At 43.4% G+C, this 16,353-nt stretch overlaps 1 protein-coding gene across 4 annotated transcripts in view; it reads right to left on the bottom strand.

The window, feature by feature from the left end:
* Positions 1-16,353, bottom strand: part of celf3b (cugbp, Elav-like family member 3b) — a 56,316-nt gene that overhangs the window by 21,035 nt on the left and 18,928 nt on the right. The gene's annotated exons all lie outside the window — the stretch shown is intronic.

Here is a 16,353-nt window from a genome sequence, read left to right on the forward strand (position 1 = left end):
CATCATTTTCTATTTATTTGGAGTGACGTTTTGTATGGTGGAAAAGGGCTCCTTGGGAGGGCGATATATCCCGTTTGGAACGCACCGCTTGTCTGTCACGTCATGTGACCGTTAATGACTGGTTGTAGTGAGTGAATCTGTAGTGACAGTGATAAACATGGCAGATACAGGCGTCATGTGGTCTGACGCAGAGATAAAACTTTTATTAAGTGTATGGGCGGAGGGTATTAAAAAATTGTCTTGCACAAAAAGAAACCAAAGAGTTTTTCAGATAATTTCTGAGAGAATGAAAGCAGCGGGAGTTATCAGAAGTGCTGTACAATGTCAAGTGAAAATCAAGTCCTTGAAAACGGAGTACAAGAAAGAGGAAGGAAGACTTTTAAATATTTCTCAGAACTCGACCAGATTCTTAAGGATAACCCAGGTTGTCGCCCTGAATACACTTTTGATTCGACCACGGAAGGGGCAGGATTTTCTGAGGATATCTCGTCCAGCGATAATGAAGGTAATGCAAATCACAGAGACATTTACATTACACTTACATTTAGTCATTTAGCAGATGCTTTTATCCCAAGCGACTTACAAAGAGTTTAAGGAGCAATAAGCGATATGTCATACAGGAGCAATAATGAAATAGGTGCCAATACAAAGTTACTGGTTTCAACAAAAGCTAGACCACTACCTGTTGAGAGAAAGAGAGAGGCAGAGTAGAACTGTTTCAGCAACTCCTGTGGCAGGTTGAACTTCCTCAGCTGGCGAAGGAAGTACAGCCTCTGCTTGGCCTTTTTAACAATAGAGTCAATGTGAGTGTCCCACTTCAGATCCTGAGAAATTGTGGTGCCCAGGAATCTGAATGACTCCACTGCAGTCACAGTGCTGTTCATGATGGTGAGTTTGGGGAGAACAGGGGGCTTTCTCCTGAAGTCCACGATCATCTCAACAGTTTTAAGCGTGTTAAGCTCCAGGTTGTTAAGACTGCACCAGACAGTGCCCGGTTGCATAAAGCACCTTAAGTTTTTCCCTTAAGTGATACACTTAAGGGGTGATTTCCCCTTATCTAAGGGAATACCTTAAGGCCATTGCATAAAATCCCTTAAAGGTTTCCCTTACCTAAGGGAAGTGTTTAAGTGTTTCACGACATCGGCACAGGTTTGCCGTTATAAAATTATGTTGTTGCCATAGATACGCTTCTGTTTACACAAACGCAGGCAGAGGTTTCACGGGAGTTGGAGGACAAAACCCATTGAGAAATGGATAAAGAAAACAAAAAAAGGAAGCCAAATTGGAGGAGGAGAAATGTATTCTTCTAGATCAGAGGTGCCCAAACTAGGGCCAAAGTTGGCCCGCTGAGACCTTTATTTTGGCCTGCGATGCCATACTGTATATGACAAGAGGGGAAAAACGGCAATCATGCAGATTTTCATTTCTAATTTAACATAATATTTTAACATTTTACATGACATGTTTTTGAGTGACAATAATGTACGTTAAAATTAAAGGATTAATTATTTATGATTAAGCGAATTTGACTCTTATTTACTGTGCATGCGTACTGTGACTCGCAGAAATGGCGTGCTTTGCGACAAGGAACGTTAACATTAATGGAGAGGGGGCGGCAATGGCACACTGACAAGAGACATCTAAAAAAAAAATGGCAAAACGATTTTCTTTTTACTGAGGTTAATTCAAAGGCAGTGTGTCTAGTTTGCAAACAGTCAGTCGCTGTGCTGAAAGAGTACAATATTCGTCGTCATTATTAAACAAAACATTCTTCAGCTTTCTCAAAGTACAGCGGCGAGGCGCGAAAGCAAGAGGCTAACAAGCTGCTTGCTAAACTTCGATCGGAGCAGAGTACACTGCTACGTCCTTCGTCAGCTCAAGAAAGTGCCACACGGGCCAGCTATCAAATTTCTGCATTAATTGCTAAAGGTGGAAGGGCCTTCGCAACTGGAGAGTTTGTCAAAGAATGCCTTTCAGTAGCTGCAGAAGCAGTATGCCCCTCTCAAATAAGAACATTTTCGCAAATCAGCTTGTCAAGGAATACCGTTACCCGACGCATAGTGGACATGGCAGAGGACATTGGTGAGCAAATCAAGGCAAAGGCAGCAGCCTTTTCTGCCTTTTCAATAGCTTGCGACGAGAGCACAGATATATCTGATTCCGCACAGCTGTTGGTATTTCTATGTGGAGTAAATGAAGATTTTGAAGTGACACAAGAGCTTGCTGGCACCGAGACTCTTTCAGGGACTACTAAAGGTGAGGACCTTTTCTTTGCTGTTGAGCGCATGTTAAAAAAGAACGAATTACAATGGAAGAATATGGCTGGAATTACAACTGACGGAGCCCCAGCAATGGTAGGGAAGAAATGTGGCCTTGCTACGTTGGTGTCTCAGAAAGTCCGTGAGTGTGGGGGGAAAGTCGTGAAGTACCACTGTATTTTACATCAAGAACAGCTATGTGCCAAATCCATTGGGCTTGTTGATGTGATGCGTGAAGTCGTCAAAATTGTCAATAACATACGCTCCAAGGCGCTGACTCACCGGCAGTTCAAGGTACTGTTGGACGAGATGGATGCGCTATATGGTGATGTGCTGTACCATCAGGAGGTTAGATGGCTGAGCTTAGGAAAAGTTCTCAAGAGGTTTTTTGATTTGCGCGATGAAATCAGAGCTTTTCAGGAAAGCAAGAATAGTAACTTCCAAGTGCCCATGGACCAGAAATGGCTTTCTGACCTGGCTTTCCTTGTGGACATCACAGAGCTGCTTAATGTTTTGAATGTTCTGCTCCAGGGAAAAGACCAGATTATTACCCAGCTTTTCGATCATGTCAAAGCCTTCAAACAAAAACTACTGCTGCTCAAAAGACATCTCTCAGCAGGTAACATTCATAGTTATAGTATTTACTGTATATCCAGTGGTATCAGCTGTATTATTTTATATATTTGTTAATAAAGCGAATCATTTTTTTGATAAAGTTCTTTTAACTTGTTTATTAATTATCTTCACGGTCTTCTTTTTGCTTTTTTGTCAGTTTTTTACTTGTTTTTACATACCTGCATATCATTCACTACTACATATCTCTCACTGTTCCTCTCTCTCTCTCTCTCTCTCTCTCTCTCTCTCTCTCTCTCTCTCTCGCTCTCAAATTCAGGTATATTGGCTCATTTTCCCTGTCTTAGAGAGACAGGCATGATGAAAGAAAAGGTACCCGAGTACGATGCTGTTCTCAGCAACCTTATCCAGGAGTTTGACCGTCGCTTTGAGGACTTCAGACACAGTGCCGCTGACTTTGAATTGTTTTCTCAACCCTTCACCATCAGTGTGGACACAGTCAGTGATGATCTTCAGATGGAACTAATTGACCTTCAGTGTGATTCAGAACTCAAACACAAGTTCAGGTCCCAACCTTTGATAGACTTCTACAAATGTGTCCCAGCAAACAGGTACCCAAATATGTGCAAACAGGCACAAGTGATGCTGTCTCTGTTTGGCAGCACCTACCTCTGTGAGCAGACTTTCAGTCTGATGAATTTGAACAAGTGTAAACTGAGAAGCTCACTAACTGACTCTCACCTACATAATGTACTGACTTTGTCAGTAAGTCAGCTGCAGCCCAATTTGGAAAAACTCTTGAAAAATAAGGACCAGCTTCATGTATCTCATTAGAGGAGACTGGCTGCACTGCTATTATAGCTTGATTAGCTGTATTAGGAATTGATTTCATGTGCACTAAATGGCACTGTTTCTCAATTTTAATTGTTCTTTGTATATGTGACTGTTTCTGTGTTTTTATTGTACACTACTTTGTACATGGCACTGTTTCTATGTTTTGAATGTACTTTATAATAGTGTACATTGTAAGTTGTTGAATATTGAATTGTAATTTGAATTTAAGTTTCTAGTTTCATTGAACTATAAACCTTGGAATATAAACTGCATTCATTATGCAAATCACAGAGTAATGTATTTACTTTATCAAATGCTAAGAAGCCATAAATAAATTGGAAAAAAATGTTAATTTATATATTATACAGTTTGGTTTAAGGTCAGATTTTTCGGCCCACAGCCCTCAGTCAAATTAAATTTTTGGCCCTTCATAGGAAAAAGTTTGGGCACCTCTGTTCTAGATGAATACCGGAAAAGAAAGGCCATTTTAAAAAGCAAACTAAATCCCAACGTAACTGCGTCAAAAAAACAAAAGCAATGGGATGAAATAACAGAAAAAATAAACGCACGAAATCTCGATGTGAAGAGGACGGTTCAGGAGGTCATAAAAAAATACGAAAACATCTCTGTGGTAGCTAAAAAAGAGCTGAGTCTTTATAAGAGGGAATCCAACAAAACGGGTAAGTTAAAACTACACTATTGCATTTTTAAGATTATGTTATCACTGCACCGTATAGTGGAGAGTGCGTTGTGCTGCCGTATAGTGTCACAGAGAGCTAACGAAAACTAAACTAACAAACAGGTGGAGGACCACCGCCTGCCGACTTGTCGGACTGTACCAAAATTGTGCAAGACATCCTTGGGGCGGACTCACCTATCCTAGCTGGCATTCCTGGTTGATTAGAGAGCGAAGTTGAGCCAGTGCAACAATGTATCACAGAGTGAGACAACATTGTTAATATGTATCAGTGTAACATTAAACAATGTATCATTAAACTTCACTCTGGTGGCTCAGACATTCCTTTTACACTTAGACCTTTACAGCCGTCTGAGGAACATCAGATACAGCACCGCCAGAGCGCCAGCACAGCACCTGCCCAGGCAACAGCAATGTGAGGATTTATTGCTGCATGTTATCTAATGTATTAAGCTATTATTATTTTGACTTAGAACAACTATAATATTAATTTCTTCCCGCTTCTGTGTTCCAGAAGACCGCAAACAGTTCCAACAAGAGAAGAAGTGTTGGAACTACAGAGAGAGGTTCTGCAGCTACAAAAAGAAAAACTGCAGCTAGAGATTGAGAAAATAAGGAAGGAGAAGGAAAATCAGGAACTCTATCAAATTATTCTAAACAACCAACTTTTGCAGCTTCAGAGAGAAGGGAAAATAACAATCACACCATTTGAGGAATAAATACTTTTTGTATGGCAGATCTGAAAAGTATTGTGTTTTTAATGTTATAATAGTAATAATAACAACAACAATAATATAAAAAAATATATAATAAATAATACTAATGACATTGCTTTTTTACTACTTCTGCTATTAATAATAATAAACATCACTAATATTAGTCCTACTTGAAATGGTTCCTACGATAATTAGCTTAAATATTTACCTACTACTAATAATCATACACCAATTACTAATGTTGCTATACGGCTACTAATTAAAGAATGCATTGACGATGGCATCTCGGGCAGCATATCCAGCCTGCTGGAAATCTTCATGGATCGGTTGCACTTCTTCAGGACCCTGTTCTTCCTCGTGCTCATTCTCCTCTTTGATGGCATAATACATCTTCGAAATGTTGAAGAGCACAACACAGGCTACAATAATTTTGCAAGCCCTTTGAGGCTCGACACGCAGCTCGTTGTGCAGGCAGTGAAACCTGCGTTTCAGCTGTCCGATGGTCCTCTCTATTATCGACCTTGTGTGGGTCAAGGCATTGTTGTATCTTTCCTACAGGGGAAAATCCATGATCGGCATCAGTACCAACAATGGTATAAGATAAATAACAGGAAAGTAGATTAGTGGTTGACAAGGTGCAAATGTGTTACAAAAAAATCATACTTTAAGTTTTTTTACTATTGGATAAAATTTTTTGCAAACCTTACATACGCATGCAAATCTTTTAGGCACCAAAGTTACATTCGTAAAACAGACATAAGAATTTATAATTGACATGCCTGTGCAGCATTAAGAGGATTCATGAAGGGTGTCATGAGCCTAGGTCGGCAGGGGTAACCACTGTCTCCGAGTAGGAGACCAGTGTGCATTCCAGCTTCAAAATCTCTCCCAATCTTGCTCTCTGCTAAAATCCTAGAGTCGTGTGTACTCCCGGGCCACGATGCAACAACATTTGTTATTCTGCACAGATGGTCACACTCTAACTGCACATTTATTGAATGGTAGTTTTTTCTGTTGACGTACTGATCTTCGTGTGTCCGGGGCGCCTGTATTGTGATGTGTGTTCCGACAATTACACCACTTATTCGAGGAAAACCTGCTTTCTGAAAAAAAACTGGTTTGAATGACCTCTTTTTCATGTCGAGATGGAAACTTGACAGTTTGGTTTAAATGACGGCAAAGATCCCCTGCAACCCGGTGAACCACTCTACTGACAGAAGACTTGTGTACGTGGAAAACATCTCCCACAACCGACTGGAAACTCCCAGTTGCAAAAAAACGCAGCGCTATTAACAGTTGTAACACCGGAGGAAGTGAGTGGTTACGCTGCGTAACATGGTCAAGGTCGCCCTCAATTTTGGAAACTATTTCAAGTATCCCGCGACGATCAAATTGATAATCCTCCAACAATTTTTCATCACTAAGACGATCCAAAGGGTTTTCCCTGTCGCGAAATATTCGCCTTGGCACGTAATCTTCTTCAACGAGTTCCATAAACTCAGCCATTTTTGTCCGTCAAACACTTAAGGTTGCGTTTTTCAGCCCTTAAGTAATACTTAGGGAAATTAACGTTAAGGGGCTTTATGCAACACTTAACGGTTTTTAAGGGATTACTTAAGTGAAAATGATATACTTAATGGGTTTTTTAAGTGAAACGTAAAAACCCCTTAAAATTTCCCTTAAGTAACACTTAAGGATTATTTTCTGCAACATCCTTAAATTTAAGGGAAACTTAAGGGAAAACTTAAGGGAAAATTACACTTAAGGTGCTTTATGCAACCGGGCACAGCTCCTTGACCACCTGTCTGTAAGCAGACTCGTCACCGTCCTGAATGAGGCCGATCAGTGTGGTGTCGTCTGCAAACTTCAGGAGCTTGACAGAGGGGTCTTTAGATGTGCAATCATTCGTGTAAAGGGAGAAGAGCAGTGGAGAGAGAACACAGCCCTGAGGAGCTCCAGTGCTGATGGTGCAGGTGTTGGATTTGAATTTACCAAGCTTTACTAACTGCTGCCTGTCTGTCAAGAAGCTGTTGATCCACTGACAGACAGGGGTGGGGACGGAGAGCTGTGCCAGTTTATTCTGAAGGGTGTCCGTGATGATGGTGTTAAAAGCGGAGCTGAAGTCCATAAACAGGATCCTCGCATAGGTCCCTGGTCTGTCCAGATGCTGAAGGATGAAGTGCAGTCCCATGTTGACAGCATCATCCACAGACCTGTTTGCTCTGTAGGCAAACTGCAGGGGGTCCAGTAAGGGACCAGTGATGTCCTTCAGATAGGCCAAAACCAGTCTTTCAAATGATTTCATGGCCACAGACGTTAGAGCCACAGGTCTGTAGTCATTAAGTCCAGTAATTTTGGGTTTCTTTGGGACTGGGATGATGGTGGAGCGTTTGAAGCATGAGGGGACTTCGCACAGCTCCAGTGATCTGTTGAAGATCTGTGTGAAGATGGGGGCCAGCTGGTCAGCACATATTTTTAGGCAGGCTGGTGACACACCGTCTGGGCCTGGTGCTTTCCTTCTTTTGTTCTTTCTGAAGACCTGGCGCACATCTTCTTCAGTGATCTGAATTGTAGGTGTGGGAGAGAGGGGGGTTGCTGAAGGTGTGAATGGTTGTGTGGAGAGGTGTTCAGGGCGGGTGTGGGGTGTTTTTTCAAACCGGCAATAAAACTTGTTCAAGTCGTCAGCTAGTTGTTGGTTCTCCAAAGTGCTGGGGGATGGTGTCTTGTAACTGGTGATATCTTTCAGACCTTTCCACACTGAAGCAGGATCACTGGAAGAGAATTTGTTCCTTAAGTTGTCAGAATAATTCCTCTTTGATGGGTGTAGGAGTGTAGGAGGGTGTGAAAGTATGCCGGTGCAGATCCAGTGATAGTCCTGTAGGCAAGCATTAGTGACTTGAATCTGATACGGGCTTCAACCGGTAGCCAGTGGAGAGAGATGAAAAGGGGTGTCACATGAGCCCTTTTGGGCTGTTGGAAGATGAGGCGTGCTGCTGCGTTCTGAACCAGCTGGAGGGTTTGATAGCCTTTGCAGGAAGACCAGCAAGGAGAGCATTGCAGTAGTCCAACCTTGAGATTACCAGGGCCTGGACAAGGAGTTGTGCCGCATGCTCCAGTGAGATAGGCATGACCGCGTTGTCTTTGCAATGTGATCATTGAAGGACAGCTGTTCATCAAATATGACTCTGAGGTTCCTGGCTGTTTTGGAAGGAGTGATTGTGGTATTGCCAAGTGGATGGTGAGATCTTGTTGCATCCGGATAAGAGACAGAGATAGGAATTGTGCGTCATGCGTAAGTTTTCAATCCAGTCACTCTCCTTCCACCGGAGTTGCTCCCATCAGTTTTGCGGTCTGGGAGCAACCCACATTGTGCGCTCAGCCGTTAGTGCTGTGTTTAAAAACAAAAGGGTCGAAAGTAAAAAAAATAGTCTCAGCCGCCGTCGGTGTCTGTTTATTACTTCTTTGCGAATAAAATCGCGCCTAGTTTTGCTATATAGCACTAAATCCATTGCGATAATGTCTGTAGTATTCGCCATCTTTCATGTGTACTGTACGCGTTCACTATGGTTACAAGCGTCGCGTGCGATACCATATCTGTCATGGCTCTGCTTCCTTAGTCATGTTTTTCTTGGTCCTGTAGCAGAGCCATGACAAAGTCTTTGGTTATGTGTGGAGAGAAACATATTATTGTCCGTTTGACAATAATATACGTTCTCTCCAGTGTCTTGTCATTGACCCCATTCCTCTCGTTTCCTCGTTATCTTTCCCTGAGTGTTTAATGTCCCACACCTGCCCCATGTCATTATCCCTCGTTTGCCTTCCCTATATATACCCTCTTGTTTCTTTGTCCTGTGCTCTTGTATTATGTATCTGTATGCGTGTGCTATGTGCTGTCTAAGTTGCCTTGTTCTCGTCCTGCGTTAGCTGTTATTGCCTGTTCCTGTTGTTGCTGTGTCATCGTCGTAGTAAGTGTTTAGTTTAGTTTGTCAAGTGTTTCAGTCTTGTGTTTAGTCAGTCTTCGTTCTGTGCTTGTTTATTATTTTCTTGTTGCTGTTTTACCCCATCGCGGGTCCTTGTTTTGTTTTTCGTTTACTTTTTTTCATCGGGTTGTTTTAATAAAGTCTCGTGTTAACCCCTTCACTGCCGTTGCCTGCGCTTGGGTTCTTTCTGCCAGTCGTGAAGAATAACGAGCCACCACCGAACCCAGCAGGCATGGAGTCGGACGAGGCGTACAGGAGCCGCCAGGCTCACGTCCTGTTCGGCTTCCGCCAGAGGGGGACCCCTGTGAAGGACTTCGCCATGGACTTCCTGTCCACCGCGCGCTACTCGGGGTTCACCGAGGCAGAGTTGAAGGTAATCTTCAACAGCTGCCTCGATGAACCCTTCGAGCCAGTTGAGATGCGCCGGTTGAGACACCTGGGCTTCGCGGACCAGGTCGAACTCGCGATGAATCGTGAGGAGCCCAGGGGAATGTCCATGGCGGAGCCTCTCACGGGACTGGCGGCTTCCCCGAGGATGGTCCCTTGCAGGTCGGGGTTGTGGGCATCGCCACGCCATCCCCATCACTCTCGGCAGCCTCTCCACCGTCCACCAGCCTCGTGGCAAGCGGGGGAGGCGAGCGTCCTGGGGATCCACCTCCGAGGAGTCCCAGCCGGAGCCAGCCGTTCCGTATACTCCTTCCATCACCCGACCACCAGCCGGGTGGCTAGGCGGAAGAAGAAGAGGCAACGGCGGGCAGCGTGGTCTCCAACCCGGCCGGTGCAGCCGGCGTCCAGTCCGGTGCAGCCGGCATCCAGTCCGGTGCAGCCGGCATCCAGTCCGGTGCAGCCGGCGTCCAGTCCGGTGGTCCAGCCGGTCGTCCAGTCCGGTGGTCCAGCCGGCGTCCAGTCCGGTGCAGCCGCAGCCGGTGCAGTCCAGTGCCCAGTCCTGTGTCCAGTCTGTGTCCAGTCTTGTGTCCAGTCTTGTGTCAGTCTGTGTCCAGCCATGTCAGTCCAGTCTATCGCTGTCCAGCCGGACCGGGTCCAGTTGTGATCCAGCCGGCGTCCAGTCCGGTGATCCAGCCGGCGTCCAGTCCGGTGATCCAGCCGGCGTCCAGTCCGGTGCAGCGGCTCCAGTCCGGTGGCAGTCTCCAGCCGGTACAGCCCTCCAGCCGATCCAGCCGGCCTTCCAGCCGGCGTCAAGCCCTGTCCAGCCGGCCTTCCAGCCGGCTCAAGCCCTGTCCAGCCGGCCTTCCAGCCGGCGTCAAGCCCTGTCCAGCCGGCCTTCCAGCCGGCGTCAAGCCCTGTCCAGCCGGCCTTCCAGCCGGCGTCAAGCCCTGTCCAGCCGGCCCTGGGAGACTCCCAGGGCCAAAGACTGTTCCCCCCGGGACTCCTCCTAAGTCCCCCAGGACTCAGCGCCCTCGAGCGCAGCCGGGGACTGGGACTGTTCCCCCCAACCCTTTTGGTTTTCCCCCGTGAACTCTTGTTTTGCCCCACCCCCCCTCCCACGTTTATTGTTCTTGTTATCCCACCCCATCCTGTAGTCTTGTTGTCCTGTCTACCCCTTGTCATGTTCACCATTTTGTCTGGTTTTTGTCTTTGTCTCGGTCTGCCTTGTCTTGTCCGTCTACCCCTTGGTGAGCACCTGGAGGTGCTCATTAAAGGGGGGGCTTCTGTCATGGCTCTGCTTCCTTAGTCATGTTTTTCTTGGTCCTGTAGCAGAGCCATGACAAAGTCTTTGGTTATGTGTGGAGAGAAACATATTATTGTCCGTTTGACAATAATATACGTTCTCTCCAGTGTCTTGTCATTGACCCCATTCCTCTCGTTTCCTCGTTATCTTTCCCTGAGTGTTTAATGTCCCACACCTGCCCCATGTCGTTATCCCTCGTTTGCCTTCCCTATATATACCCTCTTGTTTCTTTGTCCTGTGCTCTTGTATTATGTATCTGTATGCGTGTGCTATGTGCTGTCTAAGTTGCCTTGTTCTCGTCCTGCGTTAGCTGTTATTGCCTGTTCCTGTTGTTGCTGTGTCATCGTCGTAGTAAGTGTTTAGTTTAGTTTGTCAAGTGTTTCAGTCTTGTGTTTAGTCAGTCTTCGTTCTGTGCTTGTTTATTATTTTCTTGTTGCTGTTTTACCCCATCGCGGGTCCTTGTTTTGTGTTTTGTTTATTATTTATTATTAAAGTCTCGTGTTAACCCCTTCACTGCCGTTGCCTGCGCTTGGGTTCTTTCTGCCAGTTCGTGACACCATACAGGCTTGAGTTCGGTTGCTCGTTCAAACAGACAGTATACAAGCTGCAACTTTAAACCGGTGTGTGAACAGGACATTTCGAGATTCACGCCTGTAAGTAAATACGGTAGTCAATCCTAAAAAGTGACTGTATGAACGTACCCTATGTGTGTCTGTGTATAACAAGGCCAGGGCTATTATCTGCCCTCTGCATGTCATATAAATTTTATTGTGATCTTACACATTTAAACAGTAGTTATACATATATTGTGTGTTTTAAGTATGTAGTAAAGATAAAACTATAAAATGAAACATTTTACAATAACTCATTGCACACACAAAAAAACTCCAGGGCATTGCAATACGCCCTTTTCACATAACGTCACGCATCTTCCGTTCTGCCGCGAAGCAGTGTATCGTTACTTCCGCTAGCACTCCAGTTCATAAGGTGGCGGTAATGCACCTATAAGCTGGTTTGCCAACTGCCAGTAAAACTCAAGAAGAAGTTACTTCGGCTAGCGCCTCAGAATGGAGTTTACCAAGTCCCTTGCACATCTGCCACAAATACGGCTAGATGATGTACAACGTTGTGACAAGCAGAGCGGGACGAGGGCCGTGAGGGAACGGCGCGAGGCCGGTGATGCGATTGATAACAAGCGTCAGCGGAAGAGCTCCGGAAGCATAAATTTAGGAGGAGCGACAGCAGTGAAGGACCAGAGAGAACCAGGCCTGGATTTTATGTTATGTTTAATTATGTTTGTGTGGCCGGCAGTCGACTGTGAGAGATGCGAGACCGGTGCAATGCGTAGCTGACGCTCATTATCACTCACATCACCGGCCTCGCGCAGTTCCCTCACGGCCCTCGTCCCGCTTTGCTTGTCACAAACGTCTTGCAGAGAAGTTTTCGCTAACGACAAGATCAAAGCTAGAGAAAGGATACAAATTCTTCGTGAACAGTACCTGCTTGATTATGAAGGTAAGTGTTTTGTTTTCTTTATGTGTTGGCGAAAGTGCTAGGATAAGTACTTGAGTACGTGTTCTGTCAGTTTTCTTTCACTGTTGTTAAATTCCAGCACGACGGCAAAACGGAAGTTCTTCTTCTTCTTGTTTGTTGCAAGATGGATGTTATGATAAACTGCTTTGCGAAAAGGCAGAAGTTAAGTGACATCATTGTGAAAAGGGCCTATAATGTGGCAAAGATACAGTAGTCTTGCTTGGTGGAGATCACTTAAATGGACAGTTCACCCAAAAATAAAAATTCTGTCATCATTTACTCACCTTCGAGTTGTTCCAAATCTGTATAAATATCTTTGTTCTGATGAACACAAAAGAAGATATTTTAAAGAATGTAGGACAGCAAACAGTTCTGGGGCACTTTTGACTACCATTGTCATTTTTCCTATGGTATCATTGGGGTCCAAGAACTGTTTGGTTACAAGCATACGTCCAAATATCTTTTTCTGTGTTCAAAGAAATGTATACATGTTTGAAACAACTAGAGGGTGAGTAATTCATGAAAGAATTTACATTTATGTGTGAACTATACCTTTAGCCTTTTTGTGGTGTTCAGGTCTCTTTTAATAAGAAAAATTATGCCATTTATTATTTCTTTAACCTGCATGGTCTGTTGGTGTCCAAACGAGCTCATACAAAGTCCTGATCTGTGTTTAAATTTTAAAGAGATAGTTAACCTAAATTGAATGTATTATAACATTTTATCTATGCCTTATCTAATTATGTTGTCGTTGTAATAGACTTGAAAGGTAGAAAAATATATAAAAATGTTTTAATTCAGTTATTATATCACAGTTTTACGCTACCTTTCATAGGTGTCCCACATTGTCCCACACAAACATTTTACCTGTCCCACATTTGGTTTGTTGGGTGGTGGTCACCCTAGCTCTGTGGGTCCGTGCTGAGAAACAAAAACATGAATACCACAAGGGTTCATACTGTAGTCTCCATAATGTGGGTCTGTTCTCTAGTTTAAAACTATAAGATCACTTAAAAAAAAAACATTTTCCCCAACAAGCTACAAAAATGTATGACTATACATTTCAGCAAGTACCTCTACCAATGTACCATCTACTGTAATAGCATCACTGTATCATGGTTCTATCACAGTACACAGTATTTGGACTGTTTTCTTCATTAGAGTTATTGAACATTAAAGAAAACCACAATAAAAAGATTTGACGTTCAGATCCTCACTAAAGAAACTAAATTTCTAGCAAGCTGTACAGATATTCAGATACAGAAAGAAACTCCACACCAATTGCTGCTGTATAACTCCACTGCTCTCTCTCTCCATTCTCTCTGCTTTATGGGTCAAATCAGTATAACCCTGTCAGATATCTCAGAGTAGACTGACAGCTCTCAAAGCCTCCCATTAAGGCAAACTTTTGTCATTTCCCATCCTCCCACAACCTGGGTCAGCCCTATTCATCTCTGCATGCTCCCTTTATCTTGATTCATGACCTTTCTGAGCTGCTCCAGCGTTCATTCATCTCATCTCCCAATCTCTTTTTTCATCACGGAATGAACAGAAGAGAAAGAGATAAACAATTAGAAATGAGAAACTGGGGTCATCTGAAATTCAACATCATCTAAACATTTATTTGGTATGTTATTTGAGCATCCTTCTTTACTAAGTAACTAGATCACTGATACTCACTCCTCACTGGCTAATCAGGATTCACTACACATCACATTTACAACTGTGCTGTGTGACTCCTATTTAACCTCCAGAAATCCTCTTGGCTTTGCTCTGGTCTTAACACTGGTTGCCAGCAGCTGCTACAGTTGAATGTATGTCACTGTCTCTGTGTAATGTTACAGCACAGCCACCTCCCTGCCTCTGTGCTACACACAATCTATTACTATCCATTATAGAACTGTACATCCTGGCACGGCCACAGAAAATGGATATCACAGCCCCTTTATCTCTCCACTCAGAGAGAGTCTGCTTGTGTTTCTTTTGAGTCACTTTAGTAAGTCTCAGCTTTTAAGTTCAAGCTCTGCTGAACCTGCATACAAATTTCATTCTCATGTGTTGTACGTATTAAATGACCATAAAAATACCTTGAACCTTTCTAAAGATTTTAATTCCAGTCACATTCTAACACCTGCCTTTAATATTCTATTAATAGTTGGCTTAAGGCTGGAATACACTACACGACTTTATAAAATCTGATCGATTAAAAAAAACTAGACATCACTCACTTGCAGACTTTTTGATAGTTTGCAGAGAAAAACAGGGCATTACACACTACACCAGTGGTTCTCAACTCTGGCCCGCGAGATCCATTTTCCTGCCGAGTTTAGCCCCAACTCTGATATAAAATACCTGAACAAGCTAATCAGCGTCTTTAGGAATAGATGCTTTCAATTTAATGCGGCGCTGCGCAAATCTAACATCGTATGATATTTAAGTACCGCGATAGCGATTCAAGTGCAGATTGCTCGGTACGCATTTGAATCGCTCTCGCGGTACTTTAATGCGATATGCCAAACAATCTGCGCAGCCCAACATTAAATTGAACGCTTCTGTTCCTGAAGTCACTGATTAGCTCTTCAGGTGTTTTATCAGAGTTGGGGCTAAACTCGGCAGGAAAATGTATCTCGCGGGCCAGAGTTGAGAACCACTGCACTATACGATCAAATCTAGAAAGAAAGAAATTTGTTGACATTATTAGCAAAACAATTGTATGAGTATTTTAAACAGTGATGGCCACTTCAAAATGTCTATTGTCACATTTTTTATTATGTAAAGTGTTTGAGAGGCCCTCACTAATACAGTTTCTGTGTTCTGTGTGTGTGATTCTGAAACATAAGTGCTGTGTGTGCTTAATGGCCACTAATTACATTTAGATGAATGTGTTTGTGATTTATGTCCTTGCTACTACACACTTACACAAGCAAGGTCTAATTTGCAAATGGTGTGCGCCCTCACAACATAAACGTGCTCCACAGCACACACATGTAATCCCTGCACACATACACATAGTCATTCATCCAGGAACGCTACAGTTTCTAAATGGCCAGTAATAGATGTCCTTGCTACAAAACACGTTCAAACATGTGAATGTGAATTAAAACACACATCTAATGTACCAGTGATGTACACACAACCGTAATTCCACCTATGTATATACATAGATATTTTATCTACCTTTTCATCAATCAATCTAAATAAAAGAAGAGAAGGAGATATAAACAGAGGCGCAGCTGAAAGCAGTATAAAGTCTGTTGTCTTTGTTTGCCCTCATTATTGGTCCATTGTCTTTTTTGGTCTCTCCCGAAATAAAACCAATTTCTGTGCTTCAATGATGCACAGAAAGAGCCATCTGTTACCCCAGCCCCCAATACAGGAGGGGTATACTCCAACCTATCCCAAGAAGAAATGGTCAATTATATAAAATGAATGATCGAACCAATATCACACCACTTCTATAACATATCCCAAACCCTGCCTAACACTGACTGCAAATATTAGATCTGGGTGACTTTTATAAGAGATCCTTATCATAAAATAACTTGGACAGTTTTATTTCATAATGCACATGGTGGGACAGAGATGAAGATTAAAATGGACTTTGATGTGACCACAAAAGAAAGAGACGGACAGAAGAGACAGAAAAGTGTGACAGAGAGACAGATAAATGTGATAGGAACACAGTACAGAAAGACAGACAGACAGACAGACAGACATGAGCGTGACAGGGACAGACTGCGAGACAATGACAAAGTGTGAGACTGACTGATAGAAAAGGGTAAAAAGGGAGAGACAGAGTAGAGGGTTGGTGTTTGAGACAGATAAATAGACAGAAGAGGGTAAAAGGGACATACGTTGTAGTATGAGACAGATAAAAACTAAGACAAGGACAAAAAAGGAAAACGAGAACAGTCTAGCCAAAGAGAGAAAATGGATGGACAGAAGAAGAGAGAGAGAGAGAGAGAGAGAGAGAGAGAGAGAGAGAGAGAGAGAGAGAGAGAGAGAGAGAGAGAGAGAGAGAGAGAGAGAGAGAGAGAGAGAGAGAGAGAGAGAGAGAGAGAGAGAGAGAGAG

Source organism: Triplophysa rosa, linkage group LG8, assembly GCF_024868665.1.
Source record: "Triplophysa rosa linkage group LG8, Trosa_1v2, whole genome shotgun sequence".
Classification (NCBI taxonomy): Eukaryota; Metazoa; Chordata; class Actinopteri; order Cypriniformes; family Nemacheilidae; genus Triplophysa; species Triplophysa rosa.